Raw genomic sequence first — 18,686 nt, 5'->3', positions numbered from 1 at the left:
CGTCAAAGCTTCCATGAGACAATAGTATTTTGAGATTTTTCACCTGCACTCCATTTCTGTCACCACTTCAATTTAATCATCTTTAAGTTCAAACTTCATCTTTTATGTCAAAGCACACATGAAATAGGTGGAAGAAAAATACCCCTGAAACATCATTTTCTTCACTGAAAAATAGAAAACATGTTATCTCGGCCTTTGTCCTATACGTCTAAATAAAATGGTTCTAAGAAATTCAAGAGATCTTCTCACTGCAACAGACGGTCACCACTCACAGGTGGTATGAAAGAGCTCACCATTAACAAAATTGCTTTCACTTTTATTTCTTAACAGACAAGTCTCCAATTGGACACACTTTTCTCCCTTCTTTGTTCCATCCACAGATCACTGCTTTAGTGCAGCAGAAAGATTAAACGTGGCAACAAAAAAATGCATTAACTTCCACAATTGTCAGAACTAAAGGCCACGTTTAAATATTTCCACATAGACAGAAATTAGAGAGTAAAAATACTGGGATACATTAATCTACCTGTTTGCACAACATATCCGAGTATCATTTTCTGGAGTACACAAAACAGGTTTGTTATCATAGTGTAATTCAAAAAGAATTTGTGTTTGCATACAGAATTTCAACATTCCCGTAGTAGCAAAGAAGAATTAATATACCCAGAGTGGGATATTTGTAGGTACGTTATTCATAGTACCCACAGAGGTTTTTGTGCAATATACAAGGCCCACACATATCTATCTGAAAGTTTACGTCCAACATGTAATTAGAACTCCGTGAAAGTCAAAAATGACCTCTCCATCTATTTATACACATAGCAAAACTGTTTATCAAAATCTTCATGGAATATGAACATCTTGACTGGGAGATCAAAGCTGCTAACTATAAGAGATCTGATTCTGGAACTGAGGAACAATGAATTTGATCCAATATTTATATTTCTAATCTTGATAATATTACAAATCTGATTTTTTTAAGGAGTAGATTAATTATTCCTCATGTTGCTCAAACAACAATCATCATCATCTACAATGCAATGTGTTTATATGCAATTCTCTGTTCCTCTCTGTACCTCCAAATGCACCTAAACATTTAGGTGAACATTTATTTTAGCTGCCACACTGACCTGCACTAATTCGTATAGTTCTTTTAACTTCAACCAGGAAAAATGTTATTAACCAGTCTGAAAACCACCATGATGCAGAAAACGTCATCTAAATGTAGAGGGCATACAAAAGCCTTCATGATTTAGTAACGTGCAGCATTCACAGCCCAATTCAGAATATCACTGTTTTTCTTCTTACAGACTATTTCAGTTATGGGGTCCACTAATTTTTCTGAATTTAAGTTCTCCTCTTGAAAATAATGCCTCCCACCCATTCAGTTGATGTCTTTTTGGTTTTGTGGGTTTGTAGGGAAACCTCCAGTGCCACTATCTGAAGCCATACCACTTCAAACATACACCTTTGAGGATTCAAAATCAGAGCACTCTCACTACAGGTGACTCCCCTGACCGTTAATTACCTTTTATCACTTGAGAAAGCTCCGTATGAAACATAAGAGTGATGAAACCTTTTAAATGAGAACATCACAAGTCACCCACTTGCTGTCGTATCCACAGGTGGTCAGACAAAGCAGGCAAGCAAACTGTGGTAGAACATAACGTATCTGCAATAGAAACATACTTAACATTAAAAAAGGTTAATGGCTGTGAGCAATACATAATATGTCATTACTTAAGAATTCACACCCGTGTTGTGTTTCAGACAGTGATCCACTACTATCTAATTTGCCTGAACTCTTACTGTCTTCTTCACCAATAACTTTTCAAAATCAGATTTTTGGTTCTGATAGACCTTGCTCTGCAGTCACACTTGACACATGGACACTTGACTTAAAATACAATTCCTTTTTTTTTTTTTTTTCAATCATGTTTTTTCCCTTCCTGTAAATACAGCATTAGTTGAAGAAAACTGATCATAGCATTACATAAGGAAAGACAGAACCAAAAATAAATTTAAAAACTGAGGGGGGAAGAGGAAAGAGACACAACAATGGAAGTTCAAAGGAGAAAATTCAGATTTTGTGATTTCAGACAGAAATCTCCTGGACAGGAACAAAGAGAAAGCAACCAACATCGTTTCCTCAGCACCATTTGCTTTGTCTCCTGAGTCTATCATCAACACCCTGAGAAACAGAACCCATCTCAGTGAGAAGTCAGACTGTTCTGGAAATAGTTAGTGTTTCTCTCCTAATGTACAGGCTTTAGAGATAAGCAGTTATGCCTTGTCTGGACAGCTGCACATTTTGTATGCACCTCCAGGGATGCTCCTTCAAATGCTGTCTAGTCAGCCAATTAAGATCTGATCCGAAGTCCAGTAGTCAATGTGAGTTTTCCAGAGGAAGCTGTCTGGGGATCGGGCACAGTCTTTCACTAACCTTTTGAGCACGTGTTTCTTGCATGCTGATCTGACAGCCCCAGCTTCCAATGAAGCTCAGGACCACTACCTGCCCAAGCAGGCTTCAGGCTGAGGGGTATTCTAAATTGCTTGTTTTAAAAGTGCTGCTCCATGTTGTAACTGCTCTGCATTCATCACTCCCAGCCAGGTTTTTGACTCCGTGCGACACCACATCAAGATTTACCTGACCGTAGTTAACTGTGAATTTTTCCCACAGACTTTAGATCAGTTGTACAATGTGATTAACTATGAGACAGTTGCCAATGAGGCGATGGAACAAACCAGGTCGAGCTGAGAACTCAAGCCACTTCCACTCTCCGGCCAGCAGTGCACAGTAGAACAAGGGTTGCAGCATTTCAGTAAGCTCGGTAACACTGCTGCTTGCATTTCAAATGCTACAATTGAATAAAGCAGCCTAATGTCAAATCTCTCCTACTTCAGGCGAGAATCAGAAAAATCACTGCTTGCTTATGAAAGAACAACCCACAGCTCTGGACAAAAAGCATTGAAATGTAGGGAGTCAAAGCTGAACAAGCTCACAATGGCTTATCGTAACATCTCTAACTCTTGCTCAGAAGAATGAGAGTCAATCACTTCTTCTGCACATGCCTGCAGACATACCTATTTACAAGATCTGCATCAAGGCCCCATAAAACTACCCGGTTTACACACTTTCAGGCTGAGTAAGTCTTGTCTGACACAACTTGTTCTGTCAGCAAAATTCCAAAGGATGTTACCTACATTCCTGGTCGCGCCAACCTGAGAGTGTACCATCTCGCCAGCGATCTACCTCTCTCATTTCCTTTTTTCTTCCAGTTTCTTCAAGTTTATACCAGTCCACATTTATGGCAGCTGCAAGGACTTAAATGCCCAAATGCAGAACAAACTTCAGAATCTAATGAAACCATCAAAACACATTTGTCCATCATCTTCCGGTTGTCAGTACTTGCAAAGAATATAATACAGAATTTAATATGCAGTAGAAACTTTACAACCTGAAAGGTCACTTATCAGCAGGCTTTCAGAATTCCCACAAACGCAATTAGTGTTTATTGTACCCGTGCCACTGTGCACCTTGAATACTCAATTTACAAGCAAGTAAGGAGAAAGATTATAATAGCATTTTCTATTATATTACATTTCTAAGGCCTTCCAGACATAGGCTGCCTCCCAACAACTCAGGATGTTTATTGCTAGAAAGTGGGGACATCCTGTGTAAACTTTAAAATACAAAAAAGACACACATTTTCCACTTGCTTATACACACATCCTTCTTTCAAGGAATTTGAAAGAACACTAAACATCAGTCACTAATGCCTTCCCAAGTAATGGCAGATAGGTTGTTACAGGGTGGGTAAGAGTGTCACAAAAAAATCTTAACAGATCTCCCATTAGTATGTACCAATGGGAGAACATCATTAGTAAGTTCTAATGAGGATTATGGATCTTATTACAAGACTACTGAAATAAATTCTACCTTTGAAAATAAGATTGGAGTAAGATGAAAAGTCAGTTTCCAACTTCTCATTGCTTTGGTTGGCTTGTTTGCTTTACACATAAAAATTATACTTAGTATTAATATTCAGAGTATCTTTACAGTTGAGTTTGAACATAAAAACTAATGATGCACACAACTAGACCTTCTCATGAGATGTGTCCAGCATGGCCTGTTACACTATGAAAAGTAACACCTTAAAACAGTAACAGCAGCGTTCATATTGTGCATACAACATGCAGTATGCAGCAGTCCTTGCACATCTGGTGTGATTTGCTTTCTTGAGGCTTTTTTGGGGAGTGGGGTAGGCGGATGGTGGTCAGAAAAGCATACTAAATTCAAGGACCATTGCTTAACTAGTATTGAAAAATATCAAACTGTCACTGTGTGCACAAGTACCACTAGTCCTTAAAGGACCGACAAAAGATTCTTAAGTTTTTGTTCTGTCATAACACAGTCATACAGCTAGTATTTCACAAAAAAATCAGAGCAACAGATTCCTATCTTTCCACCACATGTATTCATGAAAAAAAAAAAAAAAAGAAAAAAAATTATTCTCTTTTCACTAACTTAATCAAAGTCACAATAATACCTTCAAAAATACTTCAGCAACCTGGAAAATCTGAGAACGTCTTCCATTGCTTAGACAACAGATGATATGTTTCCACTGAAAGTTAATTAGTGCTTTAATTGTATAATGTTCTAGAGTAAGAAAACTCTGCTTTCCTTTCCCAGGTAAGGTATTCCAACTTTTAAAATAGCTCTTACAAAAATACAAAATGTGACCTTAAAACGTATTTAAAGATGTTCTGTAGGGAAAGACCGTCTTCAGTTATCATCGCCTTTTTCTCATATGTTTTACTTATTTGGGGCGATCTAAAGTCGCCACAAGGTAAAGCTACTAACACAAGGAAAACAACTGCTCAGAGGAGAAATAACTGCAAATGGTTAAGCAATTCCAAAGGAATTTTTCCAGTTTCCTCAGCTGTACGCTAATATCACACAAAGATTTTTGATATATCAGAACCTGAATGCACTTGGTAACAAGGAGATACAGGAGGAAGATGACATCTCTCACATACCAGTAACAAAACATATGCTATGAAACCCAGAGAAGCAAAGATAACATTTGCTTACAGTTTTCACTTGGCAAACCACTGCCTGTATCAGCAATTCAGCAAGAGTCCATGAACTTTCGCACAAGGAAAGAAAAATGATCCTGGCCTGATCTGCCTGTACAACACAGGGACTAGCCAGACAGAAGCTGCTAGCATGATGATTTTAATCTTTTTCTTCTGATTAGAAATAAAACGTGGGATTTTTAAGTTCTTCACAACATAATGAAGCCCTTGCTCTAGGTTTTCATATTAATAAAGCTACCTACAGGTGCTGCATGAAAAGCAGAATGAAAAACACATCCTAGAAGCATGGGCATCACAGTAACCTGCTAAGTAGGCGGGTTGCCAGAAAAGTGAACAAATCAAAGGCAACAGCTCTGCTTAGGTTCCATCAGAACCTGGCAAAAGTTGGTCTGTATCTGCAAAACATTTCAGTTTCACCATGCTGATAAATTTCAGCAAAAGACTATTTCATCAGAAAATTTCCAAGCAATTCAAATGGTTGCCTAATTGTTTTGGCAAAGATTGTCTCCTGAGACAGTGGCATCTGAAGATCTTTAGTCCACTCAGAGCCACCACTATCTGCACAGCTCTACATGCAAAGCAGACGTGGGAGCAGTAACCATAACAGGTCAGACAGATCTTTCACATGAGGTATGTGAAAAATGTCTTCAATTTCACATGATTCCCTTACACATCTCTCTCAAATTCTTATAAAGTGATGCAATAAGAGATGACAACAGCATGAACTAGGACAGAATAGAGCAGGTCAGTCTGTACGTATGTGCTTGCAACTGAAGTGGAAGAAAAAAAGATCTCCTCATTGTGTGATGGGTTTTTTTCTTGTAAACATAGCCTACCAGACCAGGAGACTGAAGGGGTATTTCCACAACTATGCCACATCATGCAAGACTTTATGTTCCATGAGCTATACTGAAAACTGCACTCTATATAATACATCAGACCATGAAATATAAGGGTTAATTAGGAGAGTATAGAACTTCCTTAATAGATTCTTCAATTTCTTTCCAAAATATATATATAAAAAGGAATTGCCAGTGTTCCTGTGTACCTGGAACAACTTAAACCAAGGTAGAAAGTATTTTTGAAGGTTCCTAGTTAGTAGTCTCATTCTGGCTGGTGGCTTTTGGTTACAAAGTGTCGAACCACTTTCCTAAATCAAACAATCACAGTACCAGCTTCTGCATAAAAACAGGTACTAATAAATTACCAAGAAATTAGGAAGTAATAAAGGTAAAAAAAAAAAAAAAAATAAACAGAAAATTCAAAGTGGGAAAAAAATACTCTGACTCACCACTGAAACAGAAAGAAGTATTTTTCTATTAAAAGACGTTTTTGTCAAAAACACTGTTTAGGGGAAAAACCCGTCAACCAGCTCTGGAGCACATAGATGGCAGTTATAGCTACATTCACAGGCTAAAATAAACATTGAAAGTGCAAACAAAAGCAAAATGTACAACAGCAGCAGCAGCAAAGTCATCTGTCAAACTGCGTGGATTTCTCAGTCACTGCAAGGTTCCTGGTATGGCCACACCAGGTAGCGAGGAGGCGATGCTGGAAGACACTTTTGAAGAAGGCAAGCTAACCTTTTCCAAAATGCAACTGCCAGCGTCACAGCTGAAGAAGGATTTGTCAAAACACGAACTAACAGTTGTTGCTGCAGCACTGCGCTGCCAAAGAATAGCATCAACAGTTACAAAACAGATGCCAGTTCCGCAGATGCTGACGAGAACCAAGCAAGCAGCACTACGCTATCAGAAGCCATACACATTTCATGCTGCAGTCGGACAACACTGGCCATATCATGAAGGAAAAGAGCTCAAAACTGTCACTCTTCTCCCAGCCTCCAAACACCTGTCCCTGTCCTGTGGCAGGCAGGGATTTCTCAGGTAAAGAAACTTCTGCTCTCAACAGCTTAACCGTGGAAGAAACACAACAGCAAAGACCCACCACTTGCTGTAGTTCGATATTTCTGAAGAGCGACAGGAACTAGACGATGTTCTTTACCTCCTCCAGCTATGGGAGTGCTCTGGAGCTCCAGGTCTACAAAAAGGTATCTTCTAGGCACAGTACAGCACAACAGCTTCGTCAAGCAGAGTTATCCTGGCAGAAAGCACAACGTTCTCTTCCTTCACCGAAGATAAAGTGTTTCTCGTTTCTGTGAGGAAAACTAGTCATAACTCTTTCCAGCTACCATTGATGATCAGAATAAATTGCCCAGCTTGCGGTTTAGAAGGCTTTTCCCAAGATCTGGATTTTAAAAAGTTAAAGTCTTTGGGGCTTTCCTTCTGAATTCTGTCATCTCCCTTTTCTTGTCCTCTTATCTCACTTCCCCAGTTTGGCAACTTCCCTCCTCAGAGGTTAGTAAAAACTACTGCTTCTGAAGTAACTGTCATATGTGTTTACATGGTGTGCAGAAATTCACAAGGGTTGAGGAGCTAGAATTTCTTCCTGTGAAGGAGGAGCAGAAGACTACGTGGGGTGGGGGGCAGAAGCATTGCTAGACTCTTATGGGCAAGTAGGAAGCGTGCAGAAAAAGGATGAACCAAAAAGTAAAGATGTAAAGTGTCAAAACAAAGCTTAAAGACCTTCCTTCTCTCCCATGAGTTAAGCCACTTACTTTTTAGCTGTTTATTCTCTTCCAACAAATCTAGTATTGTTAAAGAAGTGGGAAAAAAATAATCAAGTATAGAAAGATCTTGATTACTGGCCAAGCATCAGAATAGTCTAAGAAAAAGTGTTAATCAGACCTCAAAGACGGATTACAGAGGTTTGCAGTCATCTTAAGCGCAGTGAGAAGTCATAGCACAGAACTGTATTGCTATGCCTCTGTTACACTGTCCAAGACGAATTGCTGGCTCCAGGTTCAACAACCAGGGTATCATAACTGAGACTGCTCCACTGTTGCACTTCTGAACCTCTACCTCTAGACACTACAAGGATACTTTTACACTTTACCGTATGGGGTAAAGTATCATGGAGAATATCAGCACAACCCCAGCCACCTTATCTGCCTACACAAAGAGAAAATGAGATCAAACACTTTCTTCACAAAATTATATTTACAAAACATTCCCTCCTGCTGCTCCCATGTCTGTGTTCTTTGGTTTCTTTCTTCTTCCCATTTTCGTAACTGGACAAAAGCAGAGGGAAAAGTGGTCTTGGACAAGAACATTGCATAATATGCTGCTGCCTAATAAACACGCCTGACCTTGTCTTCTCTAATATTTTTCAGTGAAAAATGGGGGGAGGGAAAGACTGGTAAATCTGAGACGGCATCATCAAGAACGTGAAAACATCTGGGTGAATGAAGTTACCCCCTTACTTTTACGACAGCTGAAGAGAACCTGAAAGCATGTGCTTCACCAAATTAGCCCTTTGCAGAAATAACTGCCAGAATGTAAACAGGATAACATTTAAGTCAGAGTGAATCAGCAATCTCCACAGAACAGCCAGGAGCAATAGATTCGCACCTTCATCTTCAGCCTACTCTGCTTTTTCAGCTTCCCTTAATTGCCTCAGTTTAGAAATCACATATGAATAGACCAGACCTGTTGCAAATTTCATGCATGAATTCCCTCGTGTTTTTTTAAGGCCTTTTAAAAAGTCCTTCCAATTTTTAGACAAAATAAAAGTATTTACAATGACATACCAACTAAACTAAATAGAAACACTGTTTTATTTACAACTGTTTGACTTTGCGTTGTATGAAATTAAATTTTCTACAAAGTAAATTCAATCTTGGTAAGATGCTGTACATTTGTGTTTAAGTTTTCTTTGGTATTGCAATGCCAAGTAAAAACCTAGTGAAGACTAGACCAATTAGCACTAAACCACCTAATCAGAAACTCGCCCATAAAAACAAACAACAAAAACACAGAACACTTCCCTCCTTGTCCCCCAGCTTAGATGCTCTAACAGATGCAATACGGCTCAAAATGTGCATTGTGCACAAAGCAGATCACGTATTCATATCCTTACGGAATCATGGCCTGGCTACCTAAGGAGACACAACTAAAGACAAAGACCCTCTAAGATACCCAGGCTGCAATCTTGTCAGACAATGACACAGAAATAGCTGGAAAAAAAGTGATCTCTGTAAATGGAAGTTCAATACTAATACTCCAAAACCCAAACCCATATAAAAGCCTAACAAATACTGATTTAGAGTTCAATTACCACACCTATAAGAGAATAACAGAAAATGCTATCTATAAGCATTGAAATATGTTTAAAAAGGAATACGTTCTTTTTTTAAACCATAGTTTAATGGTTTACATTGTTGAATAGTTTATGATAGCAATGTTGACATTTTATCTTTATAATTCAGGAAAATGTACTTGCACGATAGTTTACTTAATGCTTCTTTAATCACCAATGGTCTGAGACCTCTCCACTTGTTCCCTATCTGAAATACCAGCCAGCTTCTGCAAAGATACAGCACTACATGCTTTGCCAAGATCACGTTATCTCTACAAACACAGATTGCCAGAAAAAAAAATGGAAGCAAAAAAAAAAAAAAGGACTCTGAAAGTAAATAAAGGTTCGTCATAAAATATACCATTAGTGGAGACTGCAAAACTCTGATGAAAATGATCAACTTGTTTAAAATGAAGGACAAAAATAGAAGTCTAATTAAGACAGCCATATTTTCCCAATGCAACATTTCAAATACCGTGTGTTCTCTTGTAAATTAAAAAAAATCTGACTTTTCCTTTTGCACTGGAGAAGAAACAAATGCTCACCATATGCATGTAGTATTTACAGAACTATTTTGAATAAGATTATTCCAATTTGTTTGCTTTACCTTTAAATAAAAAGAAAATATTTGGAAATAAGATACATTTATAAAGAGCTGCCTATATCCACCTTGCATATTTACTCAAGTTCTAAGGTGATTGACACTTTTTTCATGATTCTTGATGTTAAATTCTGATAAAAAACATTAAGAAACATTAAGGAAATTGCAGAAAGCATGAGCATGAGAACTGTGCCCCAATAATTCAAGAAGCTCCAGCAGGCTACCTGAAATGAATTCAAGAAAAAAAAACACAATAGAAAAGCAAGTAATGATTCAAATAGAGAATACAGTGGCTGAAGATTAAAGCCATATGAATGCCTATCTGAAATAGATTTTTTGTTCTCTCAGAAATAAGAATATCAAACTACTGGAACAAACAGTCAAGAAACCAGTAGATTCTGTAGTTCTTGATTTCAAAATATCACAAGACGATACCCGGTTACAAAATAGGCTTCAGATAAACCCAAATTACTGGGCTGCACTCAGAAGGAAATCCAAAACGTAACTGGTGTATGATATACAGAAGATCATATAAGAAGATAGGGTGCTCTTTTCTGGATTTCAGAATGTGTCGCTAGAGATTGTGATATTATCAGTTCCTTTACAAGAAGGCATCATAAAATAAAGATGAAATATTTATAGCATGACTGTATTTTTAAACTGATACATTGTTTAATTGTTTATACCAAGTTACATTTTTAAATTCCCACTGAACTTTTAAGAATTCAGCTATTCTCAGAAATCTCTCTGATGACAGAAAATCAGAAAAAAATAATCAAGTCTCTCATTATATAAGTCAAATTCCAGCAAAGGCTTTGTTCTCTGAGCCATCAACTTTGCGGCTTCCACCTACCTTTGAATTTCAGACTAGTTCCCACACTACTCTCATGAAAATTCTGTGGATGGAACCACTCTGCAATGCCTTCCAAGACACATCAGTTCTTCCCGATAAACTCCACTCCCAGTCAGAAACCATGTTGTTTTATCCTTGCCTAAAGGTGTTATTTTCCCACCAATTGCCACTCTATAGTGGATGGAATATCCAGATCTACCTAATGTGATCTGCTCAAACTTTAGGGTACTATATTCTCTAGATAACAGAATGAGAAGGACTTTTTCCTAGATCAGTCTCCAAATCATGAACTACTTCAGTTTTCTATAGAACTTTTCAGCATAATATACAATACTTATCTGCAGCTTTAACTCAGTTCTGACAAGCTACAATTTCAGATTTTGCTGCAAGGGTTAGGAAGGAGCTGCTACAAAGGAGTAGATCTTCATGGACTTCAAGAACCACATCCCAAGGCAAAACAGAATATTAACTATTAATACATAGCTAATGAAGAGATTACAACAAGCTATGATCATGATGCGATGATAAACTCAGCTAGCCCTCCCGAAAATGCCTGTCAAAGGCACTGAAGCTTTTTTGATTCATTTCATTGAGTACACTTACTTTTAGTTAGACTTAATTAGAAACTGGATTCTAAATCTAAAAAACAAAACAATACATTACAGCCAAGTTTTTGTTTGTTTGTTTTCAACTTGGAAACTGAACAGAGTAAGACATGTCTCCAGATGAACTACTCGCTAAGACATTTTTGTGTGTATGCTTGCAGATATAAGGCAAATTGCTGAGACCCCCTGAACTCAACTGGGAGTTTTACAAATTACCATGGTATCTAATCTTTATGCATATTTTGGGCTCCTGAAGACCTACCCTACATATGCAACAAACCAAAAATTGCCATAAATACTGTTAAAATACGTATATTTATATATATTTACTTTAGTATAAATACTAATAGTAATTAGATTTTGTCAGCAAGCTCAGTGCAACTGACATCCTAAGCAAGAATTAAAATTGACTGAGTGGACCACTTCTGACAAGGCATTTCAGTTGCTATAAATGGACATCCTGTTACCCCTTCCTACCTTAAGTGTTTGCCACATCTGGTCACCTACCAGTAAATGATTTTTTAAATAGATTTTTTTGTTTCTTAATTGGCACATAGTAAGGACTTTGACCGCCAGTACATGCAAGAAACAGTCCACCCACACCTAGTTCCAAACCAAACATCAAGATATCCATCTGCCAATTCATCAAATAATAACTGAATTGAGTTTCATTTTGTTGAAGCAAATAAGAAGGTCACAGTGGAATTACATCCTTCTGCCTGGTACACAGACAAATGAAAAATGTACAAAAAAAAACACAAATCAGGAGAAGCCAGACTAAGATCAGTGATGGCATTTATTTGGTATCAAATTTAAAAACAAAACACCACAATGCAGCACCATTGTAATGACAGAACACGATTCTGTCACTAACAGCCTCAGCTCCATCAGATTGCCTAGAGTAGTCTTAAAGATTACCTCCGATTTGCACAAGTGTGTAATGATGTATAGTTATTTTCATATTTCTAGTCTGCATTGCACTTCAGTACCAGTGTACTGAAAGCAGAAATAAGGAGTCTGAATTATTTACCTAATTTCACACTGTGAAACACTGGTAGTAAATCAGATATAAAGACAACTCTTTGTCTCACAACATAGAAAATAAAATGAATTTCTATTGTAAAGAAAGAACTACCTCATAGTTCCTTTCAAGGAAGATGAATAGTTGAAAAAATAAGTAACACCACAAAGGAAGTGCTGTTGAAATCTTCAAACTGCTTAAACATTGCAAAAGAAAATCTATTTTAAAATTAAGCTCTTACCATAAGTCTCTCCATACACAAGGTCTCCGTTTCATTTTTCAGTCTTCTATAGAAGAAACCTCAAGCAGGGGAAAGAAAAATAATCTTTCCTGAATACACAAAGTTCAATATAAAGGGCATGTGTAAGAAAAAAATAAGCTAAACTGTACCAAAGAAAAAGCATTAAGAGGGAAAGACATAGATGAGAGACATTTAATATCTCAAAGCAAGGAATATAATAAGATGATGATGCAAACTGTTTTCAAGATTTCTGTTCTCTATTACTCTTTAGAGTTCAGTAAAAAGAGAATTATATAATAAAAGTGATACTACTGTGAATATCTCTATCAAGGGCTGTGAGTGTATTGTTCAGTACCTAACAGATGACCGAAAAATTCCTCATGCCTTCAGTAGGAATAGGATTCTTAGTGCTTCTGTGGTACTGATTCAGCCTAAACACCCTTACTATGTAGGCTTAACTCTGCATTAAATAGCATTAAATTAAACAGCAACGGGCTCTTGTTATTTTTCCATTCCCATTCAGGACTGATGGGTTCTAAATGAAGTGAAAGTTTATCTCCTTTACCAGATGCTGTATCTGTTTCCCTCAAACTGTTCATAGACAGTATCACCACTTAACACTTGACCTCATCAACCTACTGGCATAAGCAGCATACGTCACCATGACCACATGTAAGGGTAGTACACAGTGGGACAGATCATGACAGTCACTTCAGACAGTCAGAACGCCGTAGAGTGGTGGATCAGTTTCTTTTTGAGAAAAGGAGCTAAGGTAGTTTTAAGACTCTCATAAACCATAAGGTTTGCTAGTGACCAGTCTAGAAGCAAAGTAACAAAAGAAGTGTCAGGGCACAACAGTCCTCTTTCGCGCTTTGTTTTATCAGCCACAGGCTTTTGTTGACAGCAAGACACCACAATGTAAGGACTCATCCTCTGGTGAATGAGTCCATCTCACCTGATGTAGAATCTTTCTAAAGCCAAATTATTATCCATCTCTCAGACTATCTTCTGTTAAGCTATGCATGCACAGCAGCTGAGTCACACACAAAGACTTCAGCAGGCATTGTGTCTGCTCGCTGCCAGAGAGAAGAAAAAGAATGAGCAATAAGAAAAACAAGCAAATCCCTGGGCAAAAAGGAGAGATGAGAGCAAAAAGGATGGGATGACATGTAACAGAAACTGGCTATTACAGCAAAATGCAAAAACTTCCCCAGATGAAGACAGAGAATGCCTAGCTCTAAGCATAAATCAGTATGCCAGGTCTGAGCCCAGAGGTCTCAGAAGGCAGTGGCTTTTCTGCTCCCCCCATCCTTCCTCCTCTCACTAAGCTTTCCCAGAAGAGAAGATACTCTCCTTTGCTCTCTTACCTTCCCATCTACAACTGCATAGAACCAGGTTCATACTTTTAACTGAATTCAACTCTGTCACTTAGTATTTACTATGCCTTATTTAAAACGAATTAAGTGACAGTGTATTACTAACTAAGTGACAGGCATAACCTCAATACACGTAAAATGAAACAGCTGATAATGCATACGCAAATGCAAAAAGTAGGTTAGAGCCTGCTTGACCCCAGAAAGCACAAGAAAATACACAGTAACTACTTAGCATGACCAAAAGTCTAGACTCGATTCCTGGAAAAATTCAGAAAAGAGGAAGGAAATGAAGGCATCCTGCCACAATCAGCTTCTGCGAAAGCATTTTGTTTTGTTAATGAAAACTTGGGAAGAAGTTTAAACTACTACTGAGAAGATAATTTCTCACAGTGATTACTTGCAGTGACAGACACCAGATGGCTGAGATATTCCATGACTGGAAAGGAAGTAAAGGCAAGAGCCTCATTTCAAGTGGAAGATAGAGGCAGCACACTGAATTGGTGGTACAGAAATCAAGAAAGCTTGCAAAAGGTGGTCTGTCTGTCCCACTTTATCTCCAGCACCTCTACATTCCTGCCTTACAAGAAACCTTTTCCCTTCCCCTCCCTCCTCCAGCAGAGAAGGATTTGATCACATTGCAAAGCCTTGGTGGATGGTGATAAGGATCTTTACGGTGATGAGGATCTTTAAGCCAAGGATGGATTTCAGTCCTTTCTTCCTCCCTTCTTATTGTTTTGTGCTCTGTGTAAAAAATAACAATGAAGTTGACTGTTGCTCCTCAACATACTTGAGACAGAGTTGCACATGGATGTGTATTCCCAATGAGAGAACAAAGAATGTTTAGAATATCAGCTGTTGACAAATGTGTACCTGTCACAGAGCCAACTGGTCTTAAGGAAAGAAATCAGAGCAGGTAATACTTGTAGCAACAAGCTGCTCCAGAAGAGCAAATCTAAACTCTCTGGTTCCAGCAACATCATGATCTGCGACTCTCAAGCAGAATGAGCTGATGGGAAAGCAGCAGTATTTTTTTCATTTCACCTGGGATGCACAATGAGCCAAACTTGAAATGTTACTATGCATTTGCCTGCCCCTCAAACACCTACAGAGCAGAAGAGATCTGAAGAAATGGTGCTGCAGAGACCACCAGCTCTCATGTGGGAATTTCAGAGGTGGACAGCAAACTGTTCAACTTTTTCCTGGACAGCCTACGCAAGTATCTGCTCAGAAGGAACAGTTTTGCATCTTCTTGGACAAGAAATTACCTGGCTTTCCCCAGAGCTTTTACAATGTGTAGCCTGACACAAATGACTTTCAGCAAGGTGTGCCAACTATTTACATAAGTCTTTGAAAAGGGGTGTAAAATACATCCGTGTTTGCTAGCTGGTTTATTCTCCAGCCATGCAGACATACGGCACTAAGAGTTCCAATGGGGTACTCACTGGTGGTGTTCTTCACATCCAGCCAGCTCCCAGCCAGCTTTCAGAGCAGCTCCTCACTTCCTCCTTTCTTGCCCCTGGGCTTCCACTCCCACCCCACCCTTGTTTTTGTAACACGAGTCTGGAGGCTTTGGTACCACAGGGAAGGCTGAGAGGTTGAAGCACAGGCTGAAGACAGTTGGATGTTCAGAAGCACTGCAAGCATGGGCAGCACAATTAGCTAATCCCCACCTGCTGATGCTAAATCAATATTGGTCTTTCTACAGCCTGATTCCTCAGCCATGCGGTTCATTTAGGTTTGGGAGAGGTTGCATGATATCCAACACAGCAAACCCTCCCACACTCAGTGGTGTATGTTTCACCTATTCACTGAAACATCTGACAGAGTTAATTAAATGCACTTGTGGTACATCTCCTTCCCTGAGCTACTTAACCTATCATTATCATAATGTATATGATGAATTTATGAGAAAGTAGAGATAGGTACCTGCTGTTTAAATAGTTCTTTTTTTGAGCCTTTGAAGAGAAACTCTGAGACCTGCATTTTACCTCAAGCACTTGAGTACATTGTAACACTAGTGGTTTTTTTGTTTTTAGTAACAGTAAATAGTTTTTACAAACAGTAGGTATCATAGCAGGAGACAGTTCATTACAAATTATTTTGTGGTTATTAATCATTTTCCCAGACTACCAATGTGATGAGCCTAAAATTCTCTTTAATTTTCTTTCAGTCGGCAGTACACAATGTGAATTCTTACTGCCTAGATTCAGCTACCTAGTGCATAGGAACATGAATTGACACAGTGCTGCTTGGTAAATTCCTAATTAAAACCTCTTTGGATGTTGCTCACAGTAGTTGGTAGAAGCCCAGTGACCACTGTAATCATATCAAACAAACAAAAGCTGTTATGGTTTAAGAACTGATGGGCAGCTAAACTCCACCACGCTGCTCTCACACTTCCCCTCCTCAGAAGGACCTGGTGCGAAAACATGATGAGAAAAAAACTTGTGGGTTGAGATAAAGCGCAGTTTCATTAAAATCACAGAATCACAGAATGGTTTGTGTTAGTAGGGACATTAAAGATCATCTAATTCCAACCTCCCTGGCATGGGCAGGGACGCAATCCACTAAACCAGCTTGCTTAAAGCTCCATCTTTGGGGCCAGTTAAAGGAAGAGTTAAAGGAAGAATAAAAAAGTCAAGGTCATGCAGGAACAAAAGGAAAACAAATATTCTCTACTTCCATCAGCAAGCAATGTTCAGCCACTTCCTGGGAGGCTGGGCATCAATACGCATAGCTGTTGCTTGGGAAGACAAACACTTTCATAATGAGACCCCCCTTTTCCTTTTTCCACTCCAACTTTTATTGCTGAGCATGACGTCATATGGTATGCCCCCTTCGGCCAGTTGAGGTCAGCTGTCCTGGCTGTGTCCTCTCCCCACCTCTTGCCCACCCCCAGCACAGCGGCCTTTGAGGCGACTGGAGAGCCAGCCTCAGTGCTGTGCCAGCAGTGCTGGGAAGAAACAAAACATCGGTGTGAGATCAGGGCTGCTCTGGCTACAGGTGCAGAGAACAGCACTGCATGGGCTGCTGTGGAGAAACAACGCCATCCCAGTCAGACCCAGTACAGCGAGCTTTTGAAAAAAACTCTAATAGACTGACATTGTGATGGCAAGCATTTAATTCGTTGAGACTGAAGCTATTCTCTACTAGAACACAAAGCAGAAGAGAAATTAACTAGTATTTGTGGCCATGCCATTTTCAAATATGTGAACTTAAAACAAAGATAACAAATGTGGGTCATAGTTTTTGAAAAGACACATAAAAAGCTGTTTTGTTGCCCATATTCTGCACTACAGCTATTGCCTAACAGTCTCCTTTTCATCCATTTTCAGTGAAGTCTCAGGACATGCATATTCCTTCTTTAAAAAGCTAACTTCCTAAATGTTTGCTTCCTCCCATGTAAGCCCCTTCTCTCATCTTTAACACCTCTTGATCTCTACAGTCCAAGGTGTTGCTTTTAATAACTAAAAGGAAGGAGTATGAGTAAATATTTTTAGAAAACCTACACTCCGTGATAACAATAACTAACAATGAAAGAAATGCTCAATTCTTTACGCTCACTGCTTATGGAACAGTTCTTTAGGCCATCATTTCCATTAGTTTTAACTATCTGAAGCATTAATTCTTTGTTTTCCTTGTGGACTGCTATATAACAACCATTTTGACATCTGGGAAACTAACTACGATATTGAAGTATCTTGAGAAAGTTTAGCTACAGCAATCGAAGCTCTTTTACATCTTTATGAAAATACATTTATAGCATTTTTGAAACAGTTTTGACTGTTTTCCCTGTTTACACACAATGCAGTGAGTTATCTTTGGCTTTCCATAGCATTCTAGTCTTAACATACTTTTTGCTTACTGGCAGACATGAAGACAGCGTGTTTCAGAATCACCTGTAAGACCAAAAGTAGAGAGGTCTTCCCTCACAGCCTCAATGTTTTGCACATTGTGTGATTTCAGACTAGTTTTGCTTTCCAACTAATCACCAAACAATTCTGTTACTTGTATTTATTTTGCTCCCAAACAACAATAGGAGAACATGATTTTCAGAGTTAATTCTCTCTCAGTACAATTTTTCCAAGCCATTCACTTGCCCGCTTGTTTCAGGGAAGGTAATTAGGAACAGACCAAAGGCACAACTAGCTCTTCTTCCAACGGTGGCCAAGAATGAATCCCCACAAACATGCACGTGAAAAAGACAAGCCTGCAACAGTCCTTTACCAACATAATTTCACAGGGATTTGAGATTCACCAGCTTCTTAAGCACAGAAGAACACAAAATCGTCTTTATGATCGTTATAAACAACACCAGAAAAGAGGTAAAACAAATGATTGTTTATAGGGTTCTCTAGAACTACTGAAGTTCTTGTTAACACAACATTCAAGATTTCCTCACATTCCTGTAGGTTCAGGATTAAGCTGTGATTAAGACAGAAGGGTATTTAATCATTTGCAGGAATTGCCTTCATACATCCTACTCATTTCCTTCTTTCTTGACTTTACAAGGCTCAGCTTTTCTACAGTAAAGGTGTTTTATTTGAGTGTTAAGATCATTATTTTCCCCCTATATTTTACTTCATATCTACACGATCTTATAGATTAAATTTTCCACCAGTATCATCAGTAATCATTCCTATGTCATTGCCAAAAGCCTATAGCAGTGTTCTGGTAAGTTAAAAAAAAAAA

General features: G+C 38.5%; 1 protein-coding gene across 4 annotated transcripts in view; it reads right to left on the bottom strand.

Moving 5' to 3' along the window:
- Window positions 1-18,686, bottom strand: part of JAK2 (Janus kinase 2) — an 85,567-nt gene that overhangs the window by 46,615 nt on the left and 20,266 nt on the right. The window contains exons 1-2 of one of the 4 annotated variants that reach the window (XM_035309568.1): window positions 12,619-12,720; window positions 1,529-1,672 (exon numbers count right to left, since the gene is read on the bottom strand). The gene's annotated coding sequence lies outside the window, so the exon portion shown is untranslated. Of the gene's footprint in view, window positions 1-293; window positions 313-1,528; window positions 1,673-7,047; window positions 7,551-12,618; window positions 12,721-18,686 lie in introns of those variants that run through there. The other 3 variants (XM_035309567.1, XM_035309569.1, XM_035309570.1) reach the window with 3 other exon arrangements.

Source organism: Oxyura jamaicensis, chromosome Z (genome assembly GCF_011077185.1).
Source record: "Oxyura jamaicensis isolate SHBP4307 breed ruddy duck chromosome Z, BPBGC_Ojam_1.0, whole genome shotgun sequence".
In the NCBI taxonomy this organism is placed as follows: Eukaryota; Metazoa; Chordata; class Aves; order Anseriformes; family Anatidae; genus Oxyura; species Oxyura jamaicensis.
Note: the sequence above shows the minus strand (reverse complement) of the source record. Positions and strands in the feature narration are given on the sequence as shown.